General features: G+C 48.0%; 1 protein-coding gene across 12 annotated transcripts in view; it reads right to left on the bottom strand.

The window, feature by feature from the left end:
- The window catches only part of FARS2 (phenylalanyl-tRNA synthetase 2, mitochondrial), a 374,708-nt gene that overhangs the window by 191,439 nt on the left and 169,107 nt on the right, over nucleotides 1–14,162 (bottom strand). The window lies entirely within an intron of this gene.

Genomic DNA, 14,162 nt, shown 5'->3' with positions numbered 1-14,162 from the left:
TTAAGATTTTTTGTTCTAGTTCTGTAAAAAATGCCATTGGTAATTTGACAGGGATTGCACTGAATCTGTAGATTGCTTTGGGTAGTATAGTCATTTTCACAATATTGATTCTTCCAGTCCAAGAACATGGTATATCTCTCCATCTGTTTGTGTCATCTTGGATTTCTTTCATCAGTGTCTTATAGTTTTCTGCATACAGGTCTTTTACCTCCTTAGGTAGGTTTATTCCTAGGTATTTTATTCTTTTTGTTGCAATGGTGAATGGGATTGTTTCCTTAATTTCTCTTTCTGATCTTCTGTTGTTAGTGTATAGGAATGCAAGAGATTTCCGTGCATTAATTTTGTATCCTGCAACTTTACCAAATTTATTGATTAGCTCTAGTAGTTTTCTGGTGGCATCTTTAGGATTTTCTATGTATAGTATCATGTCATCTGCAAACAATGACAGTTTTACTTCTTCTTTTCCAATTTGTATTCCTTTTATTTCTTTTTATTCTCTGATTGCCGTGGCTAGGACTTCCAAAACTATGAGGTATCAACTCACACCAGCCATCATCAAAAAATCTACAAACAATAAATGCTGGAAAGGGTGTGGAGAAAAAGGAACCCTCTTGCACTGTTGGTGGGAATGTAAATTGATACAGCCACTATGGAAAACAGTATGGAGGTTCCTTAAAAAACTAAAAATAGAACTACCATATGACCCAGCAATCTCACCACTGGGCATATACCCAGAGAAAACCATAATTCAAATAGACACACGCACCCCAATGTTCATTGCAGCACTATTTACAATAGCCAGGTCATGGAAGCAAACTAAATGTCCATCGACAGATGAATGGATAGAGAAGATGTGGTACATATATACAATGGAATATTACTCAGCCATAAAAAGGAACGAAACTGGGTCATTGTAGAGACGTGGATGGACCTAGAGACTGTCATACAGAGTGAAGTAAGTCAGAAAGAGAAAAACAAATATCGTATATTAACGCATATATGTGGAATCTAGAAAAATGGTACAGATGAACTGGTTTGAAAGGCAGAAATAGAGACACAGACGTAGAGAACAAACATATGGACACCAAGGGGGGAAAAGGGGGTGGGATGAATTGGGAGATTGGGATTGACATATATACACTAATATGTATAAAATAGATAACTATTGAGAACCTGCTGTATAGCACAGGGAACTCCACTTTGCTGTACAGTAGAAACTAACACAACATTGTAAAACAACTATACCCCAATAAAAAATAAAAATGAAAAAAAAAATAAATTCTGGGTTCCTGGGTGAACATTTTATATTCTTGGTTAACAAAAAAGGATGCAAAGACAGACTGCAAACATACTCAATCCTTTTATAGGACATATTCATACATATGCAATCTCTTTCAATGTAGAGCCTGCTTATGAAAATATTTACCTGTGGCATACCGTGAGCAGAATAAAGAAATTCAAATTTTGAAGTTAAAAGGGATCATAGTATGATCTAGTTATTTTATGTAAAGAGAAAAGAGGTGAAATAATTTAAATGGCGAATACAAATGTACACAACTACCTAATGCAGAACCAGCACCGTAACCACACGCCCGGGTCCCTAGAGTTTTCCACTGCACCACTCTGCTTGTGTGGTCAACTGTTCACGTTAATCAAACAGAATCTGTCATTAAAATCCATTTAACATTAGAGAAAACCCGTACAATTGAAAATCTAGCTGTTTGTTATTATTGCTGTCAACTCCTTTCAAGACGGCATGGCCGGGAATACACCGCTCAACAAACCCTCCTCGTGCTGCCCCTCTGGTCACAGACCCATGGGGCCACATGACCAGTTCTAGCCAAGGAAACGTGTGGGAGTGGCTCATGTCCCCTCGGGGGTGAGGCATTTAAGAGGAGGTGTGCCACCTCCATGTGCCTCTCCCCTGACCCTAGAGCCAGCATGGGAATGGCAGTCACAGGCCAGGAGGGGTCTGTCACGCTGAGCTACCAGACGGAGGGGTCGGGCCCCACAAGAGCAAGAAGTAGACTCTGGCTGTGCTGAATTACGGGGATTTCGAGGTTGTTTTTCAGTGACGGCAGATCACGCTTAATTAGCCTGACTAATAACTGACAGAAGACTAAAAGTACAGATCTAAGAACCTGTACCTTGAAATTCAGTACTGTGGCAAAAGTAATTAATATTACTCTAAATTACTAAATACGAATCCACTTTAAAATATTTCCTGCTACTATTTTATTTTAAAATGACATAATGAACTATACATTAAATGTAAGATGTAGCAGGTGTAATATATAGTTAAAGGCATAAAATTGTCAATGTGGAAAACACACAGCCAAAACCGAACGCTGAATCAGGATTTTAGCACTGATTACTTTTTCTAAATACTGGCCATAAATATGCTCGTGAAGTGGCTATACCAGTCAAGGTCACTGTCTGAGGCTAGGACCTAAGGTTTGCTTTCCACACGGGACATCATTCCACGAGGAATTCCTATTGGCAAAATTCTCATAGAATTTTAAGGAGGCTTTGGGGGAGGATTAATGATGTACAGTTTGAATCTCCTGACTGTACATATAGGGATGTCAGTGTAAGATTGTATCGAAACATTTGGAAAGAGTTTACAGTTGGCATCAATTTTAGAGCAAATACTCTTCACCAGGCAGAGCCGCTCACAGCAATACATAGCTATTTTGCAAACTGAAAGCACGATTACCTTGTGTTTCAGCCAGAAGAGCTTCAGCCAATTGCAGGGTGAATACTCTGAATGTCTGAATTTTAAATTCATACTGAAAAACTTTTAGACATTTAGAACAGACTTTCATAGATGTTTAGACTTTTAAATGCTGATAACCCTTTCTAAATAATGGACTGAACTAGGTAATTCCCCAATGCTATTACAGAGTAACTATGCAAGGCAAAGCTACCCACACCTCTGAGACGATCCAGACTTGTGTCTTTTTAATGTTCCTCTGAAGCACATTTCCTTCCATTAAAAATGTGTACTTGGTTGGAAAGAATTTCATTATAATTCACACAACTTGTTTTAACTAGATGGTTGGCAGATAACTTGTGCTTCATTTAAGAGTTTGGCTGAGTATTTGTGAATGTGCAATACACAGAATTTTCTAAAAATCAAAACATATCTGGGACTTTCACAGATTCACTTGATCTTATATTTTCCCTATCCTTGATTTTTATTAACGTTTATTGTTTCCTATTTTGCTGTATTGTGTGTTTTCCTGTAAGCATCCTCACACCTGTAACACGGGAGAACAGAGATGACTAAATGAAGAGATAAAATATCACATATGACCTATAGATAGATTTTTAAAATCTAAAATATACCTCAGTGCTTCCCTGGTGGTGCAGTGGTTAGGAGTCCACCTGCCAATGCAGAGGACACGGGTTCGAGCCCTGGTTCGGGAAGACACCACATGCCGTGGAGCAGCTAAGCCCGTGCGCCACAACTAGTGAGCCTGTGCTCTAGAGCCCACGAGCCACAACTATCAAGCCCGCGCGCCTAGAGCCCATGCTCTGCAACAAGAGAAGCCACTGTGATGAGCAGCCCACACACCACAACTAGAGAAAGCCTGAGTGCAGCAACGAAGACCCAATGCAGCCAAAAAGAAATAAATAAAATGAATTTTTAAAATAATAATAAATAAATAAAATATACCTCATAGAATCATGTCTTCTGACTCTTAGTGTCTGTAATGGCTTATAAAGCCTTCCCCATCCTGGGGACTTGGAGGAACCCTGATTGAGGCCCAAGTGACAACTCAGATGGCAATGAGCTCCAAGGACTCAGCGTTCATTTGTTCTGGCGGACGGCTGCTGAAATAGACTGGCTCAACCAAACTGCTTCATAAATGGGAGTTACCATGACAATCGCCGTCATCCTCGTCACCCTGGCCAGCCCACTGCCCTCCCAGACACACAGAAGAACCTCCCAGAAAAGAAGCTCGAGGCAAAACCAGGAGTAGAAGGGGGTTGAGGCAACAGCCAGAGCAAAACGAGAGGGGAACCCTAGACGGAGTTCAGAGTCACACTCAAACGTGAAGTTGTACCCCCCTTCCCTGGCTGGTCCCCCTTCCATCTTCCACCGCAAGTTAAATGTCACTTCTTCAGGAAGCCCTTCTATGACCTTCTGACGTAGGGTAAATCCCCTTCCAATACTTCCACAAAACTCTGTACTGTCTTTTTTGTGATATTCAGGTATTCATTGTGCCCCTACTATGTGCCAGGCACTGCTCTAGGTAATCTGAACACGACGTGAACAAAATTCTCCTCCTCCTCCCAGAGTTCCAACCTCAGTAATGATCTCACTGTTCACCCAGATGCTCAGAATCTGTCTTGACCCTGTTCCCTCCCTCCCTCCCTCCCTCCCTCCCCACATTCAATGAGTTACTAAGCCTGGCTGATTCTGACCTAGAATCTAGCTTCTCTCCATCCTGACCACCAATGCCTAGCACAGCTATCTGTCCTCTCCCTCGGGAACGATTCCCACAGTCCCGAGTCCCCACCATCTCCAACCCACATACACACCTCCAACTGGAGCTCCTAGGATGGAAATCGCACCAGGGGGCTCCCTTGTGTCCAGTCTGTCTGGGGTCCCCCGTCGTGTTGAGAGTTGACGCTGGTGACTGCCCTTGGATCCACCTCCTCCCCAAGAATCCTACACTTGTGCCATGCTGAACTACGTGCAGTTTGCCACACATGTTCTATTGTGCCCACCAGTGACACCTAACATGGTTCCTGGCACCTCCTATATGCTTAACACATATGTGTTGATTAAAAGAGTGAACATCTGAAGATAATCCTATTTGCACACTTACTGGGCCTCCTGCTTGAATTGTCCTTTATCTGCAACTGTCAATGATCTCAGCACATTTGCATTCCAAACACTTAGCACGGCACCTGTAACCTAGGAAATGCTAAATAACGTTTGTAGCATAAAAGGAGGGACACATGACTGATGGACAAATCACCTGCCTTAGCTGAGGATACAGAGTGGAATAAAGCAAGTACAGAGCAATGATTTTCTCCTTCATGAGGAAGCCCGAAAGCCTTTGCGAGTTTCCTTCAGGAACATGAGCTGGGCAGGTCTTGACAGGTAGAATCAGAATAACCTATTAGAGACCCCAGGGAGGAGACATGCCCTTCTTGTTTCATTTTGCTTTAATTCAGCTGATATTGATTGAGGTGCCCTAAAGGTAGCAGCACATAATGGAAACAGAATTGCCTGGGAGTCGGAGGACCAGAAGTAAATTCTAGTACTGGCTCTACCTCTAATTAGCCTCGTGACCCAGATCCAGCCATATCAGAAGTCAGTTCACTCATGGACCTCCTATTTATGTAAGCAATTGAAATCCCTTTTTCTGCTTTAGTTGGGTTTCTGACTCTGGAAACTAAGAGTGCTGACTAATACCCCATTCTTATTGTCTGTGGTGGGTGCATTACCCTGTGGGTAAACCAAAAAAGGTCCGGGATAAAGCATATTTGGATTCCAGCAAAACATGTGGTAAAAGTCTCTTAAGATATCCTCACAGAAGAGAGCAGGGCCTGACCGTTCACTTAGACGTACCTGAAACTTGTTGAACCAACATATGCAAAATGTCCTGATTAACGGACACGCACGCATGGAAAGAGGTCTCCTGCATCATTTTACAAGCCCCTGAACCTGCCCCTCTTCTACATGCGGTTCTCAGCAGGCACTGGGAGTAATGAAAGGCATGCTTACCAGACTTGTAGGTCTCTCAAAGCTGGAAGAAATACTTAATGTAAAAATGTACGAGTCAAGATTCAATGGTCTAAAGAGGCCCAAGAGGATGAGTTTAATAAGGAGGACAGAGAAAAGGCCCATTTAGGGCCCTGGTCTCTGAAATGACCCTTAAGTTTTTCCCCAAATACATTTGGAGACATTACTTGGCCTAGGAAACGAGTCTCCTCCGTTTTTCTTTTTGGTTTCTATGGCTTGTAATTAAGTTTCTTGCCTATTTGTGTATTTTATTATACTTTGCAGATAGGGTATTATTTCTTAATTGTAACTGTTCTTAGAGTTGGGAAAGTTGCCCATTTGCGATTAATTAGCTCTTTGATTATTTTGTGTTTAAGGGCCTTGAGGCCTTTAAGCACAGGCACCTGAAAATTAAAATTTATTAATATCAACCTAATGAAATCAAAATGATTTAATGTAACTTTATGATTTATATTTCTTATTTAAATGTAATTTATAGGCTTTTTCCCACTAGCACAACTGCTTTCATTCTCCTCATTTTCCTCGGCAAGAAAATCTCAAGATTCAAGTCCCTTCTCGATGTAAAAAAAATCTGCATCTCGGCTTCTATTGTTCTTTCTTGCTACTGCTTCCACCCCTCTACTTTTCCTCTGACCTACTGGTTTCGACCAGCAAGTGCAGCCACGCGGGGTGGGCACGTGGACACTTCCACCTCCTTGCCTCTGGCCCAGCGTCTCCAGCCCCTCGGAGCCCAGGGGAGGGGCAGGGACAGCGCAGGCTCCAAGCCTCCCGCTCTCGCCAGCCCCGAGGAGGGCGGGGAGCAGGAGAGCTCGCATCAGACGCCAGCCCCGCACACGTGGTGCGTGAAGCAAGCCCCGCACGGGGGGAGGGGCTCCTGGGCACCTGCCGTGACCGGGCGGCAGGAGTTCACTGTGGGCCGGGACATGGTTTCTGGGAGTTCAGCTGCCCTGGCGGTGCCCCCGACGAGGACTCAGGGACAGAGTGCGGGCCCGCTCTCGCCCTCGGGGTCAGGCTCTGCCCCGCCGTGCACACACCTGCTCACTCAGCCAGCCGGCACTGTCCAGGTGCGCCCCTCGGCACGGGGCTCACAAAGACGAGCAGCCCTCAGGCCCCGCGCTCCGACAGCTCCAACTCCTCCATCCATCCCACAACCGTGACGCGCCCACAGAGCACAAGGCCCCCGGACCCACTGCTTTGGGGGCCTCCGAGAACTTCAACACGAGGGGGAAAGCAGGGTACACTGCAGCAAAAGAAGGGTTCAGGAGTGCGCTGGCGTGTCGGAAGAGGGCAGACTGCTCTAGCTCCATGGCTGCGAGAGGGGTGCTCGAGGGGAGGCTGGTGGGACGGTGTCACGCAGGCAGAGGGCAGAGGGACCGAGTGGGACCTCCCCAGGGGGGCCACCTACCAGACCTGCCATCCCTGAAAACAGAGCAGTGCATTTTCACTCTTGAGATAACCAGAGAATCCCTAGATTTAAAAAATTTTTGGAAATGAGGCAGAATCTTTGTTTAAACAGAAAAGAGAAAAACAAACCAACCAACCAACCAACCAACCAACCAACCTACCTACCCTCTGCCCCCGTCTAAGACTCTCAGGGTTCCTGCTCTTCCTTGCCGTCTATCTGCGTGACAAGCTCCGTCATTCCCAGCCCGACTCCAGCAGGCCTCACAAAATGTAAAGCTAAAATTCCAGTCAACACCACCCGACAGAACTCCACGTTACATTGGAAAACAAAACTGGGAGACATCATGTATTTTGAGTAAAAGAAAAATAAACCAGAAACCATGTGTATATATAAACACACAGAGGAACATAAATATGGCCACGTGCTGGTATATAGAGATGTTGTGTTGTGGACGGCGCTCTCCCCAGTAACCTGTTCTCTAACACACAGTTCGCTGCGGCAGGCATCCACACAGAGCAGCCGCCCACTTTGCCAGGAGACGGTCCTGGTGCTCTGCCTACCCTCTTTTTGTCTCCCTGCCTCCAGTCCCAGTGCCAAGCGTGACTCATTCCCCTCCTGACCCCTTTTCACACTCCTCAGCTCCTCCCCAGAAAGTCAGTCATCTGCACGTTCCAAGGACCCCGCGCCTTATCCTTAAGAACCCACGTCCCTGGCACCCGCCCCCTCCTCCAGCCTGTCCCCCAAGTTCTGAGCTGCATGTGAAGTGTCAAAAGCCAGGACCAGTTTGTCCTGCCACGATCAGCTCGCTTTGCCAATATGCTCACTGAAATTTCCTTGCAACATTTTCACCGGCTCCATAATGTAAGCTGGGGCCCATGGGTCAGGCAGAGGCCCAGCTGAAGCAGCCGGTCATGCTGGAGCCCACGCCCAGGAAGGCTGAGGTAGGTAGAACTGGGCAATGCTGGGCAGTTAGTATCTCAGGAAGGAAGCATTCACAACAGTTCCGGTTCCGTGAAATGAAGTCTTGCTTAGGAGGTTACCAGGCTATACCAAGGTCCACTTGTACTCCCTAGGGCTAAAATCGATTGGTTTTTGTTTGTTTGTTTTTTCACCCCTATATCACTGGTTGGCAAACTACAGCCCTTGGGCCAAATCTGGCCACGCTGACTCACATATGTATTGTCTGAGGCTGCTGTCACGCGCGACAGTGGCAGAGTCGAGTAGTGACAAAGACCAGCTGGAGACCGGCCCACAAAGCTGACGGTATTTACTATCTGGCTCTTTACAGAAAAGGTTAGCTGGTTCCTTCCTACCTCACATTTATCACTAATGCCATTTCTTCCTCCAATTTCTCATTATTAAAGTTCTCAGTTATAACAATGCCCCTCGTTTCCGATGATGGCAGCAGAACTCAAGCCCTCTTCATTCCCACCCATCCTGCACGTCGCTGCCAGGAGGATCTGACCGCTGACCAAATCCTCTCCAGCCCACACCCGTGTAAGGACTTACGCGCTCTTGGGTGCCCCCAAAGCCAATTTCCTAATTCTACCTTTCAGGGCCCCCAAGTCAGACGTACGCCTCACTCCTCCGTGTCATTTGGCTGGTGCTCACGCACCCTGGGCTTTCCTCCCCTGCCGTGCAGGCTTCCGGGGCTTCCTCTGCCCGGCCTGCCCCCCGTTGCTCCCATTTCCTGCCCCACATCTTCCCCTGGGCCACAGAGTCCCCATCGGCCACTCTAAGTCCTGCCCTTTTGTTCAATTCACGCTGTCAAGAACTCACTCACTGCCACTTGATTTCTTGCTGAACTATCTGCTCACCTTACAGATTCCACTGGTGACAAAACATAAATCAGGACAAAGACAACAGGAGAGACTCTGCTCAGAGGAATCCATCTGGGGGGTGATCCTCTCTGAGACGTGGTTTCCAAAACCATGTGAGATCTCAACACGCGGACCACCTACACGTACTCGAGGCAAAACCTCTCCTATCTCAGCACACACCGCGCTCAGAGTTTATGTCACATACTTAACTGTTTCCCAGGTACTTTCACACTTTGGCCTTTTATCTCCTCAAAAAGTTTAGAAGTTCCCACTGGGATACGGGACATACACTGCACTGATAGGTAATAAGAAGAGAAACTAAAAAGATAACTAACTGTAAGACACAGAAGTATGCCCTGCTTCAACAAAACCCAATGGCTTGCTGACTTTCCATAACTACATATGAAAAACCAGAACCCTTAATCACATGCTTACCAGACACTGTGGATTTGGGAAGGAAAAGGAAACTCCCCCAGTGGGGCGTATGCTCTGGCCTGACATCCATTTGGACGGTTGGTCTCTAACAGGCTCAATGTTTATAATTGTACTCTTCTGGAGGCTACTGTACTTTCGAGAAAATAACAAAACCTTGCTGTAAAAACCCTAAGAAAGAGAGGCTAGAAAATTTCCTCCCCTTCTTTGTTCCTCTGCCATCTCCTTGGTCTCCCCTCCACGTGCCATCATCATGTGCCAGCGACACCACTCAGCATCTGACCTGCTATCCCAGAGATCACTGACCACCGAGCTGGGCCAAGGGACAATGAACTTAATTTAAAAAGTAAGCTCCAATTGTAATTTCTGCCTCTCTTGAAAGCTATTATCATTATTCTCTTAAAACCATCGCCAGCTCCCAGCTTCTACCTCGGCTGGCCAATTACTCATTCTTGTCTGGGAACTTTCACGTCTAACCGCTTTTTTAAACATAAATGAAAGTACTAAAAATTAATAGGTGGAAGAAGAGATGAAAAGGAACACGCTTCAAACTCATTTTTAGCCATTACAAGCCAGAAGGAGCCCAAACGGTAGTCTTTGGAAAAAAAAGAAAAGAGCTTCTTTTTGTATGAATTGGTACAGCACATGTAGGAGATGATACCTCAGACCCCAAATGGGTCTTGGACACAAACATTTGAGTCATGTGTCCAGTCTGTAAGTCGACGTTAGCCGTCAGGACCACAGTCAACAAGCGGAAAGCTGGTCGGGCTCGGCACAGGGAAGCAACCGCTAACGTGCTGGGCGCCATCAATTTTTTGCTGCCAAATTCGGAAACCTGTCTTTGAAAGGCTGTGACCACTGTATTCACAGAGAAGGTAGGTGGCAGAAAGGGGCTGGAGAGGTTAGGTGTGTGTGAGAATCAGTTTCCAGAAAGATCTGAAGCCCCACACAGCAGTGTGGGTGCACCCAAATGTGCAAAGCTGGAGAAAAGTGATCCTGGGTTGAAAAATCAAAGCCGCTGACAGTAGACACACATCCAGGAATGGGGGGCAGTCTATAAATAGATAGTTAGCCTTTTGGCCTCTCTGTGTGGAAAATTCTGGGTTGCCACGAGCCACACTGAAGATGTATTGTTATAGTCAGATCTCTTATGGTCAGATCCCGCTCTCTTATCGTCTGCTGGCTTTCAGAGAGGTTTTCCAGCTAGCTGCTTTCACACCTGCCTAAATGATCAACCACTGCAGCACATGGCTTTTCTCCCCGTCACCACGTCTGTGAGCTAAATCTGCTCCGTCCCCCAAAGCAGACCCTTCCCAGGTCCAAAGCATCATCACCAACGTGACCGACAAGCATGAAGGATTCCACCTGCCGTCTGTAAATGCTCTTCGGCAGCCGGATACACGCGGGGAATCTTCACGTGGTCGTGAGCATGCTAGAGACAAGCCAGGGAAGCTTATTCACTGATCCCAACAAGCTCATGGGGAGGGCGCTCACAGAACCGCAAACAGAAAACAGCAGGGCCGCCAAGAGGGCTGCCAGCCCAGGGATTGGCGGGACGTCCGCCCAGCCCTGCCAAAGGCCCTCGCTTGCCAGCCGACACCTGAATGTTGGCATCCACTCATCTTGAGAGTTGAGGTTCAGGCTTTGGTTCAAACTTGTGGCGGGGTGCCCTCGTTTCAGTGGGCCTTGCATTTCCATCTGCAGAGAAATTTCCAGTAGGAAATTTACGTGGAGCTAATCTACTAAAAGACCTCAAACACTGGGAATCTGCTTTCTTCCTCTGCTTCCACCTAAGCCAGAGGAGCGATGACGCCTGTTATACCAACCCCACGGCGCCCTTAGGTGGGCTGGAGAGGAAGGTGGGGTCCAGCGGGGAGCAAGTGATAACGGGCCCTGTCGGACGGACAGGTAAAGTCAGGGTGCCCAATCACCTTAGGAGAAATCAAGTTGGCCTTCTGTTCCCTCCACTGCTTCAGTGTCTTCTTCATTTGCTTTAAGCTCAAGAGGGTAAGATATGGCTCTTCCGGCTGCAACTGACAGCAATTAAACTTGAATTTACAGTTACTGTAAAACTGTTCAGGTGACTGGTGGAACCCAAAGGGAGCCTCAGGAAAAATTCCACCCGGGAATTAGGTATCATCCTGCCTCTCATTCTGCATCCACTTCCTTCTTTCTGTCTCGTCTGTCTGCTGACTCTCAAGTCCCAAGTGGGAGCCACATGGCCACCCGATGCTTCCTGGCTTCCCATCATACAGCTTCAGGCACTGAGAAGGGTCTGTACTGCTTATTGTCTTAAAGCCAAAGTTCCTGGTCACAAATCGCCATTGCTCAGCCTGGTCCGGGGGCCACTGCTGCCAGCTGTCTGGGATGGAGTAGAGCTCACCCATGATGGGGGTGGGTGTCCTCGGTGGAGCGAAGCAGCCGAGGCAGGATGGGGCTCTGGGGACCACGCTGGAGCCCCTGTGCCGTCCCCGAAGCTGCCGGTCAGGGAGGAAGGTCACTGCAGGGCAGATTCAGATCCCACTGGGCACCCTGCCCACTGCACATGCACTCACCACTGGGGACGTCAGGCCTGAGCTGCCAGCACGGGGCACAGGCTCAGCCGGCCCACCCTGGCTTATTTTAATGCAACCAGTAATAATGACGCTTCACTTTAAAAATGAGAAGTCGGAGACACGAAGGCAGAAACTGGAACCGTCCTGAGCAAATGGACGTGTGTTTGGGTCACCCCATCCATGAATGGCTCTGCTAAGAAAATGGGATTAAATAGCAGAAAACAGGGAGGACTTGGTAACCATAAGGCGCACGCTAACAGCATTACAGGCGTTACCTTTTTAACGCCCCTAGAGATGGGGACTGCTTCTTCGGTGGACTAGTTCCGCCAGTTTTCTCAGCCCAGAGCTGGGGCACTCTCCCCCGAGCCCCTGGGGCTTTACCCAAGGTTCTGACACGAGACCCTGCACGGCAGTGGTCATCTGCGTCCCACGCCCGTGTCGGCTGCATCCCTAACAACCCTAACCCCTTCCTTCGGTGAGGGGAGCCCAGTTTTCCTGGGCGAACTCACCCTGTACATGGTCATCACTAGGACCCCCTGCCAGGCTTTAACCTCTCAGGCTTTAACCTCTCTCAGGTTAAAACGCCACAAGGACAGAAAACGCTTTACTTCAGGTCACTGCAGGGGCACCGCCACAGAGATCCCAGAGCCACCCTGGTTCCCACCCCTTTTGCGGCCACCCCTGCATCTATGAACCATTCAGTGTCCTATGAATACGTTCTCACCCCACCCCCCTTTCTAAAATTTAAGTGAGCCAGCATGGGATCCTAAGGCTTACAGCCTAAGCAGCCTGACTCCTCAAAGGTGAGCCCCAGGCCTGCCTGAGTCTAGAGTCTGCGCCCTTGACCGCAGGAGCGGGCGCCTTCCCTGGTCACCACCTGGTGCCAGACAGACCTGGTCCCGCCACGCCACGAGGGGAAGCCGCTGGGAGGACCAGCCCGGCCTCATCACGGGAGGCTTCCCCCACGCCCACTCAGCGCCTGGCCTCACCCCTCTCGGCCGGCTAGGCTGGCCTTGATGCCCCCTGCGTTGTCCAGGAGAGACACTTTTCAGTGTGCTACCTTCCTCCTCAAATCCTATTTAGTCTGCACCTGCTTCGGCAAAATCCCCGGCGGCTGCCAGCAGCCCTGAGAGAAGCAGCACCTCTGTGAGGACCCTGCCAGCCTCCACATCAGCCTCTTTCTCAAGCTGCCGAAGAAAATGCATCTCCAGAGTGGCCAGAATTTCTCACTGTACCACACACACTCTTCCTGGCTGGAGAAAATAAAGCTTCCTGGAGGAGAGGAGGGAGGGAAAGGGCAGCACAGCCGAACGAGAGAGAACCGGCTCACGTACCCAACAGGCTTTTTAAACGTCAAGTGGCAGAAGTGCTGATGCGAACAATCATGTAAAAATTACATCTTCATAAAGCAACACATTTGCAAAGGACACCGGCCCCAGCAGTGCTGCCTCGGCTTGGAACCACTGACATTTGCTGCGGCCAGAATGTGGATGCCGCCCACCAACACTCATGCAGAGGGAGGAGAGAAGGCCCAGAGAAGAAAGCCATCCCACAGGGAAAGCTTGAAACCAACACAAACGAACGGGAAATACAGGCCACGGCTACACCCAAAGTTTAAGTAGGTAGTGACAGTTATTTGAGTCAGACTTGGTCTTTAAGAGTAAAAGAGCAACAAAGGATCTCATCCAGGATATTCTGGCACACAGAAGTGGACACATGGCTTTGTACCAGTGTTCTATTTCTGCATGCAATGACGTCACCACGCCAAAGGGAACCAAACAGGGAGAAATGATCCGGAAGCCAAAAGTGCAGCCAACGCTGAGATCTCGATGGGGAACTTGGGGAACGCACGTTTTCTAAATGCATCGAATTTAAGAGCTGCGACCAGTTGCCACTAATCCATTACCTCCCTCAGCTAGTGGATGGGCAGGTGGAGGCCCAGAGAGAGAAAACACTTGCCCCAAGGCCATATCCAGTCGGTGGTAGTCTGGCGATTAGAAATCAACCTTCTAATTCCATTCTTAATCACGCTCTCCTTTTCACACGTTGCCCTAATTCACGGGAGCTGGGTGTGAAGGACCCCAGGTACAGTCTGCATCTCATCAAGCAAAGATGTGGCCCCATCTCCCTAAAAACCCCCAGGAAGCACCGCACGGCCTGACTCGCTTCACCTCTTTCTGCTCCCAAGA

Source organism: Balaenoptera ricei, chromosome 11 (genome assembly GCF_028023285.1).
Source record: "Balaenoptera ricei isolate mBalRic1 chromosome 11, mBalRic1.hap2, whole genome shotgun sequence".
NCBI classification, from domain to species: domain Eukaryota; kingdom Metazoa; phylum Chordata; class Mammalia; order Artiodactyla; family Balaenopteridae; genus Balaenoptera; species Balaenoptera ricei.
This window is presented reverse-complemented; position numbering and strand designations above follow the sequence as displayed.